Consider the following 18,802-nt stretch of genomic DNA (forward strand, 5'->3'; position numbering starts at 1 on the left):
TTGCAATGGCATTACTAATGCCATTGTTTTGTCTAGTTTAAAACAAGGTTATGTTCATGATTTAAATACTGGATCATACTAAAATACAATACAATCACACTTGAGGTGAACTACAGGGAGCCGCCCAGCACCGCACCTGGCTGAAAAGGGATGGGCAAACGCTAATTTCACCTGAAATCCACCAGACTCTTCCAGACACATGCATTACGTGGCTGTACAAGAGTGTTAGAGGGACTTGACCAACTGCAGCTTTCCTCCCCCAACCTTTCGCCAGAACAGTTCCGGTGGGGCGGGGATGTGGAGTGCGGAGCGCGGTGGAGGTGGGGCAAGACGGATCTCCGCGAACTCAAATGTGAGCTGCGCGGGAGCTTGTGAGGCTCGCGGACGAGTTGGATGGATACCGTTTCAACAGGGCGGAAAGTGAGAGGCCGCGGTCGTAGGGAGCCTAGAGGTGGGCGCGGGGATTTTATTCTTTCTGGTGGAGAGGGTGCTCCGTCTACCCACCAAAAAGTGTCACAGAGATTGGGAGTGAGAGATTGGGAGTGACGCGGTGCAAGGACGGGCTCCGACAGCCCGAGGCAGGTGACCTAGGCAGGAGAAGGGAAGTGCGGGCGCCACGGGCAAAAAACGTTGAGTCCACGCGGTTCTCCACGGAGAGGCCCCCCCCCCCTTTTTTTAATCAACTCGGGCCAACAAGAGGAAGTCTGGCCATCTTGGGGGCTCCGCGTCCAAGGGAGAGAAACTGCACCACTTGTCAGGGGCTTCCGAGTCATCCAGACTCCGTTCAAATCCCAGTTCTTCCATTCAACTGATCACCCTACTTCGCCTCAGCTTCCCCGTCCTAAAAGTGGGGCTAGTAACTGCACTGGTCTCTTAGGGCTGTTGTGACGAATAAATGGTACCACGTAAATAAAGCGTTTGTGCCTAATATCTATCATAGGCAGGGACTATGTCATTACTGTGACCTCGGGAATTCCTTGGTGGTCCAATGGTTAGGCGGAGAAGGCAGTGGCACCCCACTCCAGTACTCTTTTGCCTGGAAAATTCCATGGACGGAGCAGCCTGGTAGGCTTCAGTCCATGGGGTCGCTGAGAGTTGGACACGACTGAGTGACTTCCCTTTCACTTCTCACTTTCGTACATTGGAGAAGGAAATGGCAGCCCACTCCAGTGTTCTTGCCTGGAGAATCCCAGGGATGGGGGAGCCTGGTGGGCTGCCGTCTATGGGGTCGCACAGAGTCGGACACGACTGAAGCGACTTAGCAGCAGCAACCAGTGTTTAGGACTTTGGAGCTTCCGTTGGAAGGGACACTGAGTTCCATCCCTGATCGGGGATCTAAGATCCTAAAAGGTTCAGTTGTCCCCCAAAGACCACAAAGATGCTGGCGCCAAGCTGTGCTCAGGACAAGACCCAGGAGATGGGCGGGGGTTGGTGGTGAAGTGGGCGGGTTCGACCCAAGCTCTCGCGGCTTTCTCAACCCCGGGTTGGTGCCTAGGGCTGGACAATCTGCTGGGAGGCTGCCGGGCTCCACCAGCCCAGGGCGTCCGAGGCGGCGGGATTCGTGATGACTTCGTTCGGGTGAGTGTCTCTGGAGCAGAGGTCAGTCTTGGCCAGCCAGACGCGCCTTCGGAGAGCGGCCAAGTGCGGGGCCCGCGGACGCCAGGATCAAGGGAGGGGGCAGCCGGTCTCTAAATTTAGTCCAGTCCGCCCCCTACTTAGGTGGGGCAGCTAGGAGACAGTGCCTGGGGACACTGATGAGAACCCTTGCATGTTCTCGACCGCTGCGCTCTGGGAACACTGGTTTTAGAAGTGGAAATGGAAATTTGACGTGGAGGTTGCTTCTCGAGCTTGGAGTGCGTAGCGCGGTGTTGCCGAGCGTGCGAGAGCGGCCTGGAACCCGAAGTCTCTGAACAGGGCTGGGAGGTGTGCTTCCCCGGGGTGTAGAACCCCGGCGCGGAGACCGCCAGCTCTGGGCTGCCAGCTCTGGGCTGTCAGAAACTGCGGCTGCGTCCCTTATGCAGCTTCAGAAAACAGCCTGGGGTTTAGGAGTCAGAGATTTTGAAAAGTCGGTTCTCAGGTCCAGGCGACAATCTCGAGGCAGAGTAAGTGTTTATTTTGTGGCTCCGGGTGCTAAATCCTCTAAGGAATAGCGTAATAATTAACAGGGGAAAAAATAGACTTGGAGGGCTCAATTTAGTTTTTATAAACCAGGAAGAAGGATCGGAAATACAATTTGTGCCTTTTTATCCCCAAAGTTTACTTTCTTTGTATTTTTCAAAACTAAAACGATGATTTAATGCTAACAAGGAAGGCATCTTCCGGCAATACAAAAACGTGTTGGTGGGATGATGTTTTATGGGCATTAACATGAAGCGCAGTTTGTAAGCGCTTCCCTGGTGGCTCAGATGGTAAAGGATCCGCTTGCAATGCGGGAGACCCAGGTTGGATCTCTGGGTGAGGAAGACCCCCTGGAGAAAGGAATGGCTACCCACTCGGTATTCTTGCCTGGGGAATCCCACGGACAGAGGAGCCTCCTCCATGGGGGTCGCAAGAAATCTGACACAACTGAGTGACTAACACTTTCACCTTCACTTTTGTGGCTGAGCGAGGAGAGGAGGTAGCCCTTTCATCGCAGAAAGACCTCTCCCCTTCCTTAGCCAGAGACTTCCCTCATCCCACATTCCTTGATGAGTTCTCGAGAAGGAGCCCTGGCACCAGGCTCCCAACTGGTGCCAAGGAATTTAAAGCTGGCAAGTCCTCAACAAACTTGACTTTCCCTTCACATATGGACTGCTGGAATTGTGAACAAAAGGTCTGGGTTTTGCCTGATATTTTTGCTATGTTTATACCTCTGTAATAGTAAGGCTGCTGACTCGTGTGGCCTTGGGGAACTAAAGTTTTTTCCTCAGAAGAAACTATTTCTTTCTTTCTTTTTTAATTTAATTTTATTTTTTTAACTTTACAGTATTGTATTGGTTTTGCCATATATAAACATGAATCTGCCACTATTTCTTTTAACCTTTGCCTTTTTAGTTTTCTTTTTTATTAAAAAAATACCTGACTCTGAAATAGGTATTTCTAATTTTTGTCCCTCTGTGATAGGATAGTTCACTCCAACACACCGTGCTACTGCTACTGCTGAGTCGCTTCAGTCGTGCCCGACTCTGTGCGACCCCATAGACGGCAGCCCACCAGGCTTCCCCGTCCCCGGGATTCTCCAGGCAAGAACACTGGAGTGGGTTGCCATTTCCTTCTCCAATGCATGAAAGTGAAAAGTGAAAGTGAACACACCCTACCTACCCAAGAAACAATCGCCATAGTAGCATGCAGTGAAACTCAGTAAATGTTGGTCGGTAAATTCCTGTCATCCACTGTGGAGCACTTATTTGTTATGAATAGGCCCTGTTCTAGATTGTACCACTAGAGTTCACCTCAGCACTCTTTGAAGTGTCATGTCCAAGCTACAGTTGTGGAAATGGAGAATAAAGGTTGTCCAAGGGCTACATTGAAAGGAGCAGGTTGGAATCTAACTCTGAGGATAGTCAGTACTTTTTTGATTTATTCATAGCATTTCATTCCACAAAAGTTTGATAATCTTACCATGTGAGAGGCATTATACCAGGTATGGGGAATACAACTGTCCTGACCTCTTGGAGAAGTTATGACTCTAGCATATTTGACATCATCAGTTGATCATTTTTTAATACCCTTCTCTACAGGACAGAATTATCTTCAGTAATAATATATAATACCAATGATAATTACTATTGTCTTGCTTTCTTTTCATTTGCAGACAATTAGAAATAAACAGCAATTTTTAAAGATATTCAAATTGGGTAAAATAATTTATATATGAATTAATTCAGTTCAGTTCAGTTCAGTTGCTCAGTCATGCCCGACTCTTTGTGACCCCACGAATTGCAGCATGCCAGGCCTCCCTGTCCAGCACCAACTCCTGGAGTTCACCCAAACTCATGTCCATTGAGTTGGTGATGCCATCCAACCATCTCATCCTCTGTCATCCCCTTCTCCTCCTGCCCCCAATCCCTCCCAGCATCAGAGTCTTTTCCAATGAGTCAACTCTTTGCATGAGGTGGCCAAAGTACTGGAGTTTCACCTTCAGCATCAGTCCTTCCAATGAACACCCAGGACTAATCTCCTTTAGGATGGACTGGTTGGATCTCCTTGCAGTCCAAGGGACTCTCAAGAGTCTTCTCCAACACCACAGTTCAAAAGCACCAATTCTTTGGCACTCAGCCTTCTTCACAGTCCAACTCTCACATCCATACATGACCACTGGAAAAACCATAGCCTTGACTAGACGGAACTTTGTTGGCAAAGTAATGTCTCTGCTTTTGAATATGCTGTCTAGGTTGGTCATAACTTTCCTTCCAAGGAGTAAGCGTCTTTTAATTTCATGGCTGCAGTCACCATCTGCAGTGATTTTGGAGCCCAGAAAAATAAAGTCTGACACTGTTTCCACCGTTTCCCCATCTATTTCCCATGAAGTGATGGGACCAGATGCCATGATCTTAGTTTTGGTAAATTCATACCAAACAAAATATACTTGGCAGTTTGCACTGTTTTTGCTATTTTAAATTTTAAACACAAATGAAAAACTCAAGTGGTCACCACTAAAGATAGAAGTAACCAGAAGCTTGGTTGTATCTTTAAAATCATTGTGTTATTGGTGTCTATTTTACATCTGTTGCTTAAATGGAGAAATGGGCTTGAGGAATTCTGAATACTTATTCTGATTGAACATTTACTCCTGTGAATCTATGTAGCTGAGCCAGGTATGTGTTGGGAACCAGCTGTGCCTGTGCCTGTGAGTTCTTCAGATTAACTTGCACATAAAATAACTTTTATTAAAGATAAGTAATGTGCTAATTTGAAGCTCATCTGTATTATTATTATCTTATTAAAATTTTTATTGCGGCATAGTTGATGTACGATAAGTTTCAAGTGTGCAACATTTTGTTGTTCAGTTCCTCAGTGGTGTCTGACTCTTTCACACCCCAGGGACTGCAGCATGCCAAGCTTTCCTGTCCTTCACTACCTCCCAGAGCTTGCTGGACTCATGTCCATTGAGTTGGTGACGCGATCCAACCATCTCGTCCTTTGTCATCCACTTCTCCTCCTGCCTTCAATCTTTCCCAGCATCAGGGTCTTTTCTATAGTGACTGATGAATTTTAAAGATTATATTCCATTTATATTTATTATAAAATATTGGCTATATTCCCTGTATTGTACTATAAGTCCTTGTGAAAGCTCATCTATATTATCAAGAACCATAGTTATTGCTTAGAACTTAGATCAGCAATTCTTGGTCTTTTTGGTCTCAGGACCCTTTTATGCTTAGAAATTATTGAGGACCCCAGAGAACTTTTGTTTAGGTGGGTTGTATCTATTCCTATCACCATATTAAAAATTAAAGCTGTGAAAAATCTAAAAATACATAAAGCCACTAAAAATAATAATCATAAACCTATCCAATGGAAACATAACACATTTTAATGAAATAACTGTGATGAGTTGAAGACTCTACTGGGGCTGATGGCTGGATCCACTTCCTAGCTCACTCAAGTGCCTGTTGGCTGGGGACTTTAGTTCCTCCCCACGTGGCTCTGCATGGGCAACTCACAGCATAGCAGTGGGCTTTTCCAGAGCAGATCCTCTGAGAATGTGTCACCAAGGTGATAGTCACAGAGTCTTTCATTAGAAGTCTCAGAAGTGACCTATGTTGTTTTCATACTGGCCACCCAGACTCGTGTGGGAAGGGGCTTCTTCCACTCTGTGCTGTTATTGGCCAGGGTGGAAAGGGCTACACAAAGGTGTGACTGCTTGGGAGCTGAGACCATCCAAAGGCCACCGCGGAGACTGGCTACCACAGGACTTTGGTGTTTATTTTCATGAATGAGACTGGCTGTGATTTTTTTCTTTAAAACATTTTTTTTTAATATTTGTTTTTATTTATTTGGCTGCTGTGGGCCTTAGTTGTGACATTAGAGCTCTTAGTTGTGGTGTGTGGAATCTCATTCCCCCACCAGGGATCAAACTTGGGTCTCCTGCATTGGGAGCTTAGAGTCTTAGCCACGGGACCACCAGGAAAGTCCCTCTTTCTTTCTTATACCTTTGTAAGGTTTTGGTGAAATGTTTATGCTGTTTCATAAGTTGTAGTTTTTTTCCTATTCTTTGGAAGAATAGGAAGTCAACTGAAAATGAAAATTTGGCTTATAGAATTATTCAGAATTTTCTATTTTTCCTTGTGTCAGTTTTTTAAAACTGTATTCTTCTCTAAGAACTTGCTTATTTTCTCTAAATTTTCAAGTTTAGTGTCACAAAATTACTCATTTATATTCTCTTATTACTTCCTTAATAGCTTCAAGTTTCAAGTGATGCTCTCAACATTCCTGACTTTGGTGATTTGTGCCTGCTGTTGTTTTTATCTTAATTCCTTCCAGTGAGCTTATTACTTTTATAAGGGATTCCCTGATGGCTCGGATGGTAAAGAATCCACCTGCAATGCAGGAGACCCTGGTTCAATCCAGGGAAGATCCTCTGGAGAAGGGAAGGGCAACCCACTCCAGTATTCTTGCCTGGAGAATCCCATGGACAGAGGAGTCTGGTGGGCTACAGTACATGAGGGTCACAAAGAGTCCAACTAACACTTTCACTTTTAAAGTAAAACAGCTTTGGCTTTGATGATACTTTGAAGTATATGTTCCCTATTTCATTATTTTCTGCTCTCATATTTATTATTTTCTTCTTCCTACTTTATTTTGAGCTTAATTTAACTGATCTTTTTCTAATTTCTGAGGTAGATGCTTGACTTCCTGACTCTCAGATTTTCTTCTTTTCTAATGCTATGCTATGCTAAGTTGCTTCAGTCATGTCCGACTCTGTGCGACCCCATAGACGGCAGCCCACCAGACTCCCCTGTCCCTGGGATTCTCCAGGCAAGAATACTGGAGTGGGTTGCCATTTCCTTCTCCAATGCATAGTGATATTCAAAGGCATAAATTTCTTTGTGAGTATTGGTTTTTAGCTGCTTTCCAGTGGTGTTGATTTGTGGTATTTTCACTGTCATGTAATTCAAATGAATGTTAATTTCCATCGTGATTTTTTTCTTTGACCCATGGTTATTTAGAAGTGCATTTCTGAATTTTTAAAAGCAAGGATTTTCTAGTTATCTTTTTATTGTTCACTGCCAACTTAATTGCATTAGGGTTAGAAAATATACTCTATATTATTGAAATTCTTTGAAATTTTGGACACTTGTTTAATGACCCAGCATATGTTCAGTTTTTGTAAATGTTCTGTGTATGTTTGGAAGAAATTCATATTCTGCAGTCATTACATGTAGGGCTTTATATAGTCCATTTATATTGTTTGCTGATTGTCTGCTTCAAATCATCTAAATGCTTATTAATTTTTTGATTACTTTGTTGATCAGGTTAAAGTCTCTCTCACCATGATTGTGAATATGTCTGTTTCTCCTTGTAATTCTTTCAGTATTTTGCCTTATATATTTTAAGGGTATGTTATTAGAATAAAGAATTGTAATCTCTTTCTGTGAGCTGAGTATTTTATAATGAGGTATTCCTCTATCTGTGGTTTTGCTTGATATCTCTATATTAATATCAAATGAAGTAGGCTTAACTTGATATTAATTAAGTCAACTTCCTTTAATATTAATATAGAGATAGCAACTTTATCTTGGTTACACTTAGTGTATTTATTCCTTTTTACTCTCAACATTTCTATATCATTTTGTTTTGATGTATCTCTTGCAAACCACATATATTTGGATTTCTTTTTAGCATCTAGTCTGATTACCTTAGGTTTTAATTGGAGCCTTTAATCAATTTATGTAATTATTGGATGAGATGGTTAGATAGCATCACTGACTCAATGAACATGAATTTGAGCAAACTTGGGGAGTAGTGGAGGACAGAGAAACCTGGCGTGCTGCAGTCCATGGGGGTCACAAAGAGTTGGACATGACTTAGTGACTGAATAGCAACAATTATTGATATAGTTGCTTAAATCTAACATCTCAGTGAGTGCTTTCTATTTGTTCTGCCTGGTCTATATTCTTTTCTCTCTTCTTGCACGTTTGGAATTGATTTTTTTTTAATTATCCCATTTTCCTGTCTATTAGCTTTATTATCTGTATTTTATTTCTGCAGTAGTTACACTATAGATTATAAGGTTCTTGACCTACCAAAGTCTAAAATGTTGTTTTTAAAAATTATTTAATTCTCATTTTATTTATTTTCATTTTTTGGCTGTGCCATGTGGCATGTGGGATCTCAGTTCCCCAATCAGTGATCAAACTCATGCTGCCTACATTGGAAGAGCAGAGTCTTAACCGCTGGACCACCAGGGAAGTCCTTACTTGTTTTTTTTAATCTTCTTCCCAGGGAAATGTAAAGACCTCGAAACACTTTTAGTCTGCTTACTCGTTTCCTGACTTACATGTCATTACTTTACCCTTTTTTGGTTCTGTTGTGTTTTATGATTTTCTTATTGTTTCTTACTGTTACTAAACAAAACAGTACTATTTTTATAGTCAGTAGTCATCTAGACTTACCCACTTTTCAGTTTTATTTCTCTTCCTTATTTCTTTATGATCTTCCTTCTGGAGTAATTTACCTTTAGTAGTTATTTTAGTACAAGTATGCTGGTGATCAGTTCCCTCAAATGTTGCTTGTCTAGAAACACCTTTATGGGCACCTTCATTTTTTAATAGTCCTGGTGATATCAAAGATATTTCAGTATCTCTGGCTTCTCATATTGCCGGGGTCCTGCCCCGGTTGGATCCAGGGATTCCCTCGGGAGGATGGCGTCGGCAACTGAGAGAAATAGAGAAAGAGATAAGGAAAGAATTTTGCAGTTAAGAAAATAGAGGAGAGAAAAGAGGCTGATATTCCTTGGTTTACGCAGAAAGCCAATAAAGCCCCAGCACAGGACTTGCTCTGTTCACATAGGCTGCAGGCGCCCTCTCGAATAGCTGAAGGTGCCCCACCTTAGGCACCTTCTCAAGTGGGTCTTAGAAGCCCAGGCAGGAAAGTGAATGCAGAGGGCCCCTGCGCTCCAGGGAATCAGCCTGAAAAGGAAAAGGAAAGAGAAAGAACGACATGGGGAGCCCAAGCCTGATGAGCATGGCCCACACTTTATTTTCCAAAGTAGTTTTTATACCTTAAGTTGTGCATAGAGGATAATGGTTGGGGGGTGGGGGTAGAGTCATGCAAGGTCAGCAGTCCTTGATCCTTATCGAAGCCAGGCTTTCTTTCTGCAAACTTATCATATGCAAAAGCTTTAGGTGATTTACATCATCTTCTGGCCAGGAGGCTTGTTAACATTTTATGACCCTTTCTTCAGAAAACTTATTTTTCTCTAAAGGTGATTATTCTAAAGTCAGGCGCCACCCTCTGAAAGCATTAGATAAAGTTGCATTCCTATAGGGCAAAAGTGTGGTGGGCTATAACAAGAAAAGAATTAACTCAAGGGTCCAAGGTTACAAATATTAAAGCTACTACTTACATTTCTATATACCAACTATATTAATCAATACACTCCCAGGGACACAGTAGGTAAGGGATATGGATACTTGGCAACAAGCATTAGCTCAACAAAGAAATCCTCTACTAGTTCTAACAATTTTAACTCTCTGAGAAGCTCTGCATTGTTAGAATATCTTAAGCTTCCCGTGCCTCTCGTGGTTGGGAAGCTGTGAACAATCACATGCGTAGCTGCAGGAGTCCAAACAAACCTGCCAGGCAAGCTAGAAAGTCATCAGAGGGGTTAGAACTGAAACACCCCTATTATGCCCAGGAGACTTATTAACTAGAGTTTTAAGTTGATTTTCTTACAGAGAAAGGTGGTTGGGGATAGCCCCCCGTTAATGTCAGAAGAGTTGGTGAAAGTCATGAAATAGTAAAACAGACAGATTCTGGTTTTGGGGTAGATACTCAGGCAAATCCTGAGGGGGGAGGCCCTCAAGCCCTGACTCGCCTTGCCCGTCAGGGCTCTCCCGCATGACCTTGTCATGGGTGGGAACTCCCGTGCTGGCCCCCGGCACCATATATTCTGTTGGAAAATTAACTAGCAACTTCCTTTAAAGGTAATCTTTTATGGCTGCTTTTAAGATTATCTTCTTGTATTTTATTTGTTTTTTGAAAAGCACTTGTTCAACTTTATGCATCTCCGACCATATGGCTTCCAGCTACCAGGACAAAAGCCCCACCCACACCTTAAATCTCCTCAGCTCTTCTGCTGAAGAATTTGGCCATCGTGACCAGGCTGCTTTGGGAACTTCCCATTCCCCAGAACTTCTGAGTAGCCCAATCGCACCACACCCATGCTAGGACTCACCCCAGTCTTGTTCTTGGCAGTGTTTACCTGTGTCTCCTCACTGACCGAGATCCATGTTTTATCAAGATTGACAGTTGGGCAGAAGCTCTGGTTCCTCTTTAAGTAGTAATGCCTCACCAATTTTGTGTGACTGGGGAGAGAAGGCAACCATTTTCATTACTTTACTACGATTAAAAAGCTATGTTTATCATCTTCACAGCCCATCTCCCTCATTACAGTGTAAGTTGTTCACTCGTGCAAAAGAGTGACATAGCAGGTATTCCACTTTTCAAATAAAACAAATCTTTAAAAAGCCACCAAAGCTATCAAGTGGAAAAGACTAGTTTTTTCATGGAACCAGAGTAAGTCACTGAGAAGGTCAGAGGCAGTGCCAAGACTAGAATTCAGGTCCCTTGATAGTTTCTATAGCTGTTACTCCTGTAACAGAGGTCTCCTAAACCTCCCCCTAGCTTGCGGGCATGCATGGATCTAACAGTTGTGTAGGTCAGTCTGATGCATGTCACTAACCTAGTACTGTGTCGTGAGGGCCACAGCCAGTGACTAACGTCAGCAGTTACTTTTGGAGGACTCCACTGCACTCAGGCAGTAGCTGATACCCAAGCGTGACTCTAGCCCTGATTCTCCTTATGTTTTAATTTTTACTATAATGCTTTTTGGTGTGTATTTATGTTTAATTTTCTTCCTTGTGGCTTAAATAGAACTTCACAAAAGCTCCTTCATTAGTTCTGAAAATTTTCAGTCATTTTTCTTCAAGTATTCCTCTGTCCCAGTCCCTCTTCTCCAGTACTCGAATACTTACTGTTTCCTCTGTGTCTTTGATTCTTTTAGTAATTTGAGATCTTTTGTTCCTATATTATCCATTTTGGCAGTTATTTTATTTTGCTTTTTATTGAAGTATAGTTGATTTACAATGTTTCAGGTATACAGCAAAATGATTCAGTTATACATATACATACATAAAAAAGTAGAGCTGGAAAACCAATAAGGTAGATAAGTGCAGTGAAGTGAAAGTCGCTCAGTCATGACTGACCCTTTGCAACCCCATGGACTATACCGTTCATGGAATTCTCCAGGTACTGGAGTTGGGTAGCCTTTCCTTTCTCCAGGGGATCTTCCCAACCCAGGCATTGAATTCAGGTCTCCTGCATTGCAGGCAGATTCTTTACAGGCTGAGCCACAAGGGAAGCCCAAGAATACTGGAGTGGGTAGCCTATCCCTTCTCCAGTGGATCTTCCTGACCCAGAAATCGAACTGGGGTCTCCTGCATTGCAGGCAGATTCTTTACCAACTGAGCTATCAGAGAAATCCCAAGGTAGATAAACTGGTATACTAAGAATGTCATAGCAAGCTCTGTGAGAATGTTTGGAGGTAGTGTTGTAGGAAGTGGGGAAGGGCCCTACAGGACCCCAAGAGCGGGCTCTTGTCTAACACTTAGAAAAGAATTGTCCAAGGAGACACGTGCTGACCAAGCAAGAGATTTTATTGGAAAGGGCACCCGGGTGGAGAGCAGTAGGGTAAGGGAACCCAGGAGAGAACTGCTCTGCCGCGTGGCTCACAATGTCGGGTTTTATGGTGATGGGATTAGTTTCCGGGTGGTCTTTGGCCAATCATTCTAATTCAGAGTCTTTCCTGGTGGTGCACGCATCTCTCAGCCAAGATGGATGCTAGTGAGAGGGATTCTGGGAAGTGGACGGACACACGGTGTCTCCTCTAGACCTTTCCCGAACTCTTCCGGTTGGTGATGGCTTATTAGTTCCGTATTCCTTATCAGGATCTCCTGTCATAAAACAACTCATGCAAGTGGTTACTATGGTGCCTGGCTGGGGTGGGCGGTTTCAATCAGTGTGCTTCCCCTAACAGCTCCCCTCTGAGAGACTTCGTACTCAAGATACTTCTTGGGAATTGGGGCAGAGGTCTCTTTCTTCTGTAACTTCTTCCTGCTGTGCATGGGCGTAGGCCTGCCTAGCAGAGCAGAAGTCTCTCTCTACCTGATCTAAGTTGGGGTGTTCCACATCTGAAACCAGCTTCCACCCTTGTAGTAACAGCAATTTAGTTTGAAACTGCTGGAGTCTGCTGGAAATAAACTTTGTAAGGAGTTGGAGTATACAGGGGCCAAATAGGGAGGCCTAATAAGATAGTTATCACTGGACCCATGAACAGTAGGAGCCAAGAAGGGAAATAAAGAGAACTCCATATACTTGTTGAACTCAAATCCCGGATCTTTGTGGCCTGTTCCAAAAGTCCCTTGATATCTTCTTGGACCTTCCCAGACTAGTTGTAATAAAAACAGCATTCTTCCTTTAGATAGAGACAAGTGCCCCTCTGTCCTGCAGTCAGTAAATCTAGGGCCTGACGATTTTGTAGGACCATTGCAGCTAGGGAGTCTAACTGGGATTGTAGGCGTTGGAGGGTCCTCGCCATTTTTTCTATGGATACAGCAGTGTCAGTAGAAAGCTGCTGAAATTTATGTAAAGAAGTTCCCCCCATGGCAGCTCCTGTCAAACCAGCAGTCAGTCCTAATGTCAGGAAAAGAGGGGTAAGTATTACCATGCGACGTATCCTCTGGTTGGTATATACTGGTAAAGGCAAAGAGGTATTACTCCAGGCCAGATCTATGTGGGGTGTAACATACCCTAGGGAGCAAGTTCCTGACCAAAAAGGTGGTAGGGATAAATAAGCTTTATCCCCACATATGAAATAGACACCATGACTGGGTTTAAGCTGGGCAGCAAAACGGGTTTGCCAAAGAGGAACAAGATTTCCATCTGCCTTACAACTGGAGCATGGCATAATGGAACAGGGGCAGTTCTTTAGCAGCTGGGAGGAGACCGTCACCCCACTTGCTGCAAAACCAGCAGCAGTGAGGGCATTTAGGAAGGGATTCAAGTGTTGTGAGGCATCCTGGTTCTGTCCTCAAGGTAGAGAGTATTTCGTTTAGGCTCCCACCATAGGGTTAGGTTTTCAGGGTGGGTACCCCTACAAGGGAATAACAGGGGTCAGAGTTGCTTGCCCGATTTAGAAACCAGGATGAACAGGTGTGGTTCTTTGGTCATCCAGAACAGAACATGGATTTTCGAGAATGCTTAATAGCATCCGAGGAGAGCCTCATGTTCGGGGATAGGTATAGTGTGTCAGTTCTGCCAGAACCTCTAGTTCCCAGACTTTGGCTAAATCGTAATACCCTAGTGAAATTTCTAGGTCCCAGTTTTTCCCATCAGTTTCAACAGTGAAGGTCACCGCACATTGTGAGTTACCTAGATTTCCCACTGACACCCCTGTCAGGGAGTCGCTTTTTAGATAGGGAAGGTCACTTGGGGAATGTTAGTCAAGAGAGAAAATAAGGGCTCAGGTGGGATTGCAGATGTTATCGAGGGGGTAAATATAGACAGTTGTTGCTGATACCAAGGCATGAAGTTTTTTCCCCCTTTTTCCCAAAAAGGCCATACCACGACCAGATGGGGTGCGCTGGGTAACAGCATGTAGCTCAGCTGGAAGGGTGGGCCATTGATACCCTGGGATAGGTTGGACATACCTCCAACTTCTGCCATTAATGCAGATCCAGCAGGGGCTGGTTAGGTTGAGTTGAGAAGCAGTGTGGTTTGCAAGTGTATATGCCTCGTTTAGGGAGAGATTAATAGCCATACAGGGAGACATGATTAGAAATAGGAAGAACATCATATGATGCATTTTTACTTATCTGAGGGAGAGTTGATGGGGTTCCGCCTGAACAAGAGTCTGAGATCTTCAACAGGTTCACAGGAATAGTTGTCCTCTGGTTTTGGAGTCTCAGTCCCCGTCTCCCCTTCCTGTAGGCCATAGGGTTTTATTCTAGAATTGTGGACCCAGGCAGATAGACCCTTCACCTTCACAGCATTTGAAATTACTAGGACAACCTGATATGGTCCTGTCCATTTCTCGGACAGCTGGCTTGGACTCCCTTTTTCTTGCCAGGTCTTTACTAATACTTGGTCCCCCGGCTCTACCTGGGGATTTTTCAAGTTTCCTGTGGTCTAGGGAGGATCTGTTTTCCATATCATTGGAGTTCTTGTTGAAACCTTCCCAGGTCAATTATATGTTTTAAGAGAGTATTGGCGTCCTCATCAAAAAACAAATCAGAAGTTAAGAATGGACGTCCATACATCATTTCATAAGGGCTTAATAATAGTGGCTGTTTGGGGGCTGTCCATACCCTCATGAGGGCTATGGGTAGCATATGGATCCACTTATTATGTGTTTCTTGACATAGCTTGGCCAGAGCCCTTTTAAGAGTCTGGTTGGCTCTCTCTACCTTTCCCGAAGCTTGAGGCCTCCAGGATGAGTGAAGGCAGTATTTTATGCCTAAGCATGCGGCCAGGTTCTGCGATATTGTGGCTGTAAATGAGGGCCCATTGTCACTCTGAAGTGATCGAGGCAACCCAAACCTAGGTACTGCCTCCTTCAGCAGAGCTTTACAGACTTCTGTGGCTCTCTCTGTCTTAGTAGGGAACGCTTCAATCCATCCTGAGAACGTGTCAATAAAGTCAATAAAGACTAGCAAATAAGAAAACCCTTGGGTCTTTGGCATGGCTGTAAAATCCACCTGCCAGTCATCTCCTGGGTATGATCCCCAATGTTGGACAGGTTTAATTAGAGGAGGTGGCAAGGGTCTGGTTTTTGGGTTATTTCTTAGACATGTATCACAATTCTGTGTGACCTGTCTAACAACCTTAGCCAACTGGGGATGGTAGAGCATAGGCTTGAGCAAGGTTTCCAGATTCTCTCTTCCAAAATGGGTACTTTTATGTAAGGAGTTAATAATTTTCCAAACCTGAGAGTCAGGGAGTATTACTTGGGCCTGATCAGTCTGAAACCACCCATGTGACCCAATCTCCCAGCCCCGCTCAGCATATCGGGAATGTTCCTCTGGAGTATAATCTGGAGTCAGGGTTTCCTTGGGGAAAAGGGGGCAGATAGCAGTGACAGGGGTAGCTTCCCTAGCAGCTCGTTTTGCCTCCTGATCAGTTTTTCTATTTCCCTGGGCCTCCTCTTCTTGCCCCTTTTGACCTTTACAGTGGATGACAGCTAATTTTGCAGGAAGTTTGACTGCCTCCAGGAGCCTGAGAATGAGCTCTTTGTGTTTAATAGGAGAGCTTCGAGCACTGAGCATCCTTCTTTCTTTCCAAATTCCTGCATGGGCGTGCAGGATGAGGAAAGCATACTTAGAGTCCGTATACACATTAATCCTCTTTCCTTCCCCTAATTCCAAAGCTCTTGTCAGGGCAAAAAGTTCAGCTTTCTGGGCTGAGGTGTCTGGGGGAGGAGACCCACTTTCCAAAGTTTCTTCTAGGCTCACTACAGCATATCCTGCTTTCTTCTCTCCCTTTTCTACAAAACTGCTGCCGTCTGTGTACCGTTTGTCCTCTGGGTCAGATAAAGGTGTCTCTGATAGGTCCGGGCGAGAAGAGTATAACTCGTCTATGATTTGCATGCATTGGTGATCCAAAGGGGAAGTAGGGGGATCTGGCAGTAAGGTGGCTGGATTTAAAGTCTGACAGACCCTCAACTTTATTTCTGGAGTGTCAAGGAGGAGGGCTTGGTATTGGGTGATCCTTCCCCCTGTCATCCACCTATCCCCTTTAGTTTCCAAGACTGCTTTCACCTGGTGAGGCGTATACACTGTGGTGGGCTGACCCAGGGTCAGCTTAGATGCCTCCTTAACCATAAGAGTGGTGGCTGCTACTGCCTGGAGGCAAGTGGGCCACCCTCTGGCCACCTCATCTAGTTGTTTTGAGAGATAAGCCACGGGTTGTAATACAGGTCCCATCATTTGTCCTAACATCCCAAGAGCAGTTCCTATCCTTTCAGAAACATAAAGCTTGAAAGGCTTTTCCAGGTTTGGGAGGCCTAAAGCTGGGGCTGTAGTGATAGACTCTTTTAGGGCATTAAAAGGCCACCTTGCAGGTTTCATCCCAGTTGAGTGGCTCTTCCTCTTTCCCTCTTAACTTTTCATATAGGGGTCGGGCCAGATTGCCATAATTAGGAATCCAGATCCTGCAAAACCCAGTCATTCCTAAAAATCCCCTAAGCTGTTTTTTTGTTTGGGGATATGGGGTATTTAAGATGAGGGATTTCCTCTGGGGGTCGAGCATTCTTTTTCCTTCCATAATTATAAATCCAAGGTATTTTACTTGGGTTAAGCTAATCTGAGCTTTCTTGGGGGATACTCGATAACCCTTTTCATACAGGAAATTTAGAGTTTTAATAGTGTCCCTTTGAGAGCTGGTAAAGTCTGGACTAGCTATAAGCAAGTCATCCACATATTGTATTAGATTGTTGTTTGTTAAAGTTAATTCCCTTAGTTCCCTCCCCAAGGAAGTCCCGAAAATATGAGGGCTGTCCCTAAACCCTTGTTGTAGTCGAGTCCAGCAGAGTTGTATGGCCTCCCTTGTTTCCAAGTCCCGCCACTCAAAAGCAAAGAGTTTTTGGGATTCAGGATGGAGAGGAATGCAGAAGAAAGCATCTTTAAGATCCAAGACTGAGAAGTACTTAGCATTTCTTGGGACTTGGGATAGGAGGGTATACGGATTTAGGGCTATGGGGTGTATGGGAACCACAGCTTCATTAACAGCTCTTAGATCCTAGACGAATCAGTAAGATCCATCTAGTTTTTTAACAGGCAAGATTGGAGTAGTGTAGGGAGACTCACAGGTGATTAGAATTCCAGTATCTCGGTATTTGTTAACTAATGGTCTAAGATCTTGAAGAGCTTCTGGTTTTATGGGATATTGTCTTTTCCAGGGGTAGGGAGCATTTGGCCTCAGAAGAATCTTTACCGGTGAAACATTTATGGCTAGACCAGGGCTGGAGACATCCCACACCTGGGGACTGACCTCATCTAAGAAAGGGACAGACTCTTCCTTTTCTACATCTGACTGTAAATATTCAGACACTAGGCAAAGGAAATTATCGACTTCTAGCTTTCCCCAAGTCACTCTGGTCTGGAGGCGGCAAAGAAGGTCTCTCCCCAGTAGGGGAGCAGGGCAACCAGGGATGTATAAGAAGGGGTGGGTTCCTTGCCAATTGCCCACCTTACAATGGAGGGGCTTAGTAAAATTTCGGCTTTGGGGTTTTACATCTACCCCTATCACTGTTTTAGTCTGGTAGTCTAAAGGTCCTAATCGGAAAGGAAGAACAGAGAAGGCAGCCCCCGTGTCTAAAAGAAAGTTCACATCCTTACCTTCTATTTGTAGAGTCACCCAAGGGTCGAGAGGAGTGATCTGGACCTCACCATTCACCGGGGTTTCTCGAGCCGCTGGGCACCATCAGTCCCGGTCGCCCAGGACTAATACAGAGGGAGCAGGTTTAGGGGTCTCCATATGCCTTCCCTTAGGGCGATATGGGCACTCCCTTTTCCAATGCCCATCCTCTTTGCGGTGGGCACACTGGGTGTGTCTTAGCCGCGGTGGATTGTTAAGATCCTTTTTCCTTCCTTGCTCTCCCCTGGACTCTCGAGTAGTGGCAGGATGAATCAAAACCAGGATTTTAGCCTGTTGTTGGGCCAAGGCCTGTGTCTGCCTCTCTATTCTATCTTTTTGGGCTTCCTTTTGCTCCCTTTTTGCTTCGTCCTCCTGGTCCCTGTTCAAAAACACCCTATTTGCCTCCTCCACCAAATCGGAAATTGGAGTCTCTGGTCCTTTTCCTAGTTTTTGTAATTTTCTCCTTATGTCTGGGGCTGCCTGGGTTATAAAGGAATGGGCCAACAGGACTCTTCCTTCCATAATTTTTAGATCTGTCTTGGTAAAGTTTTTAAAGGCTTCTGTGAGTCTGCCCCAAAAAAGAGCTGGATTTTCATTTTCTTCCTGTGTAACCTCTTTTATTTTATTATAATTAACAACCTTTTGGACACCCTGGGTCATTCCCTGTAGTAGGCAAGTAATGAGGTGTCTTAAGGATTCCTTTCCTGCCCTTGTATTAGGATCCCAGTCTGGCTCTGTAGAGGGGATTGCCTCTTCGTCAGCTGCCAGACTGACATCTACCCATTTTCTTTCATCAGCCACTTTTCTAGCCTGATCTAGGATTCGAGCTTTTTCCTCATCATTACAACACCGGGTGAGGATGACCATTATATCCCTCCAGGTGAGGGAGAAGTTAAGGCTAAGATGCTCAAATTCATCCTTAAATTTTTGGGGGTTCTCGGAATATGAGCCCAGTTGTTCCTTGCATTGGGTAATGTCTTGCATAGAGAACGGAACATGAACGTGGTACCTCTCTTAGGGGGCAGATTTTGTCTGAGGATGACCTTTCCTTCTCTGGAGGACAAAGCTTACTTCCTGATCGTAAACCCATGGGGAGGGGGCATATGGAGGCGGAGCCGAGGCGATGGTGAGTGACTTCCCTTCAGATCCCATGATTTCTGGGCCCAGCCTCCTGACTTCCGGGTCC

The 18,802-nt window shown here is 44.5% G+C and overlaps 1 protein-coding gene across 1 annotated transcript in view; it reads left to right on the forward strand.

The window, feature by feature from the left end:
* The first annotated feature begins 300 nt into the window (after positions 1-300).
* Positions 301-18,802, forward strand: part of B4GALNT2 (beta-1,4-N-acetyl-galactosaminyltransferase 2 (SID blood group)) — a 76,242-nt gene continuing 57,740 nt past the window's right edge. The window contains exon 1 of the mRNA XM_055576128.1: positions 301-451. The gene's annotated coding sequence lies outside the window, so the exon portion shown is untranslated. The remainder of the gene's footprint in view (positions 452-18,802) is intronic.

The sequence above is a fragment of the Bubalus kerabau genome, chromosome 4 (genome assembly GCF_029407905.1).
Source record: "Bubalus kerabau isolate K-KA32 ecotype Philippines breed swamp buffalo chromosome 4, PCC_UOA_SB_1v2, whole genome shotgun sequence".
Lineage (NCBI taxonomy): Eukaryota > Metazoa > Chordata > Mammalia > Artiodactyla > Bovidae > Bubalus > Bubalus kerabau.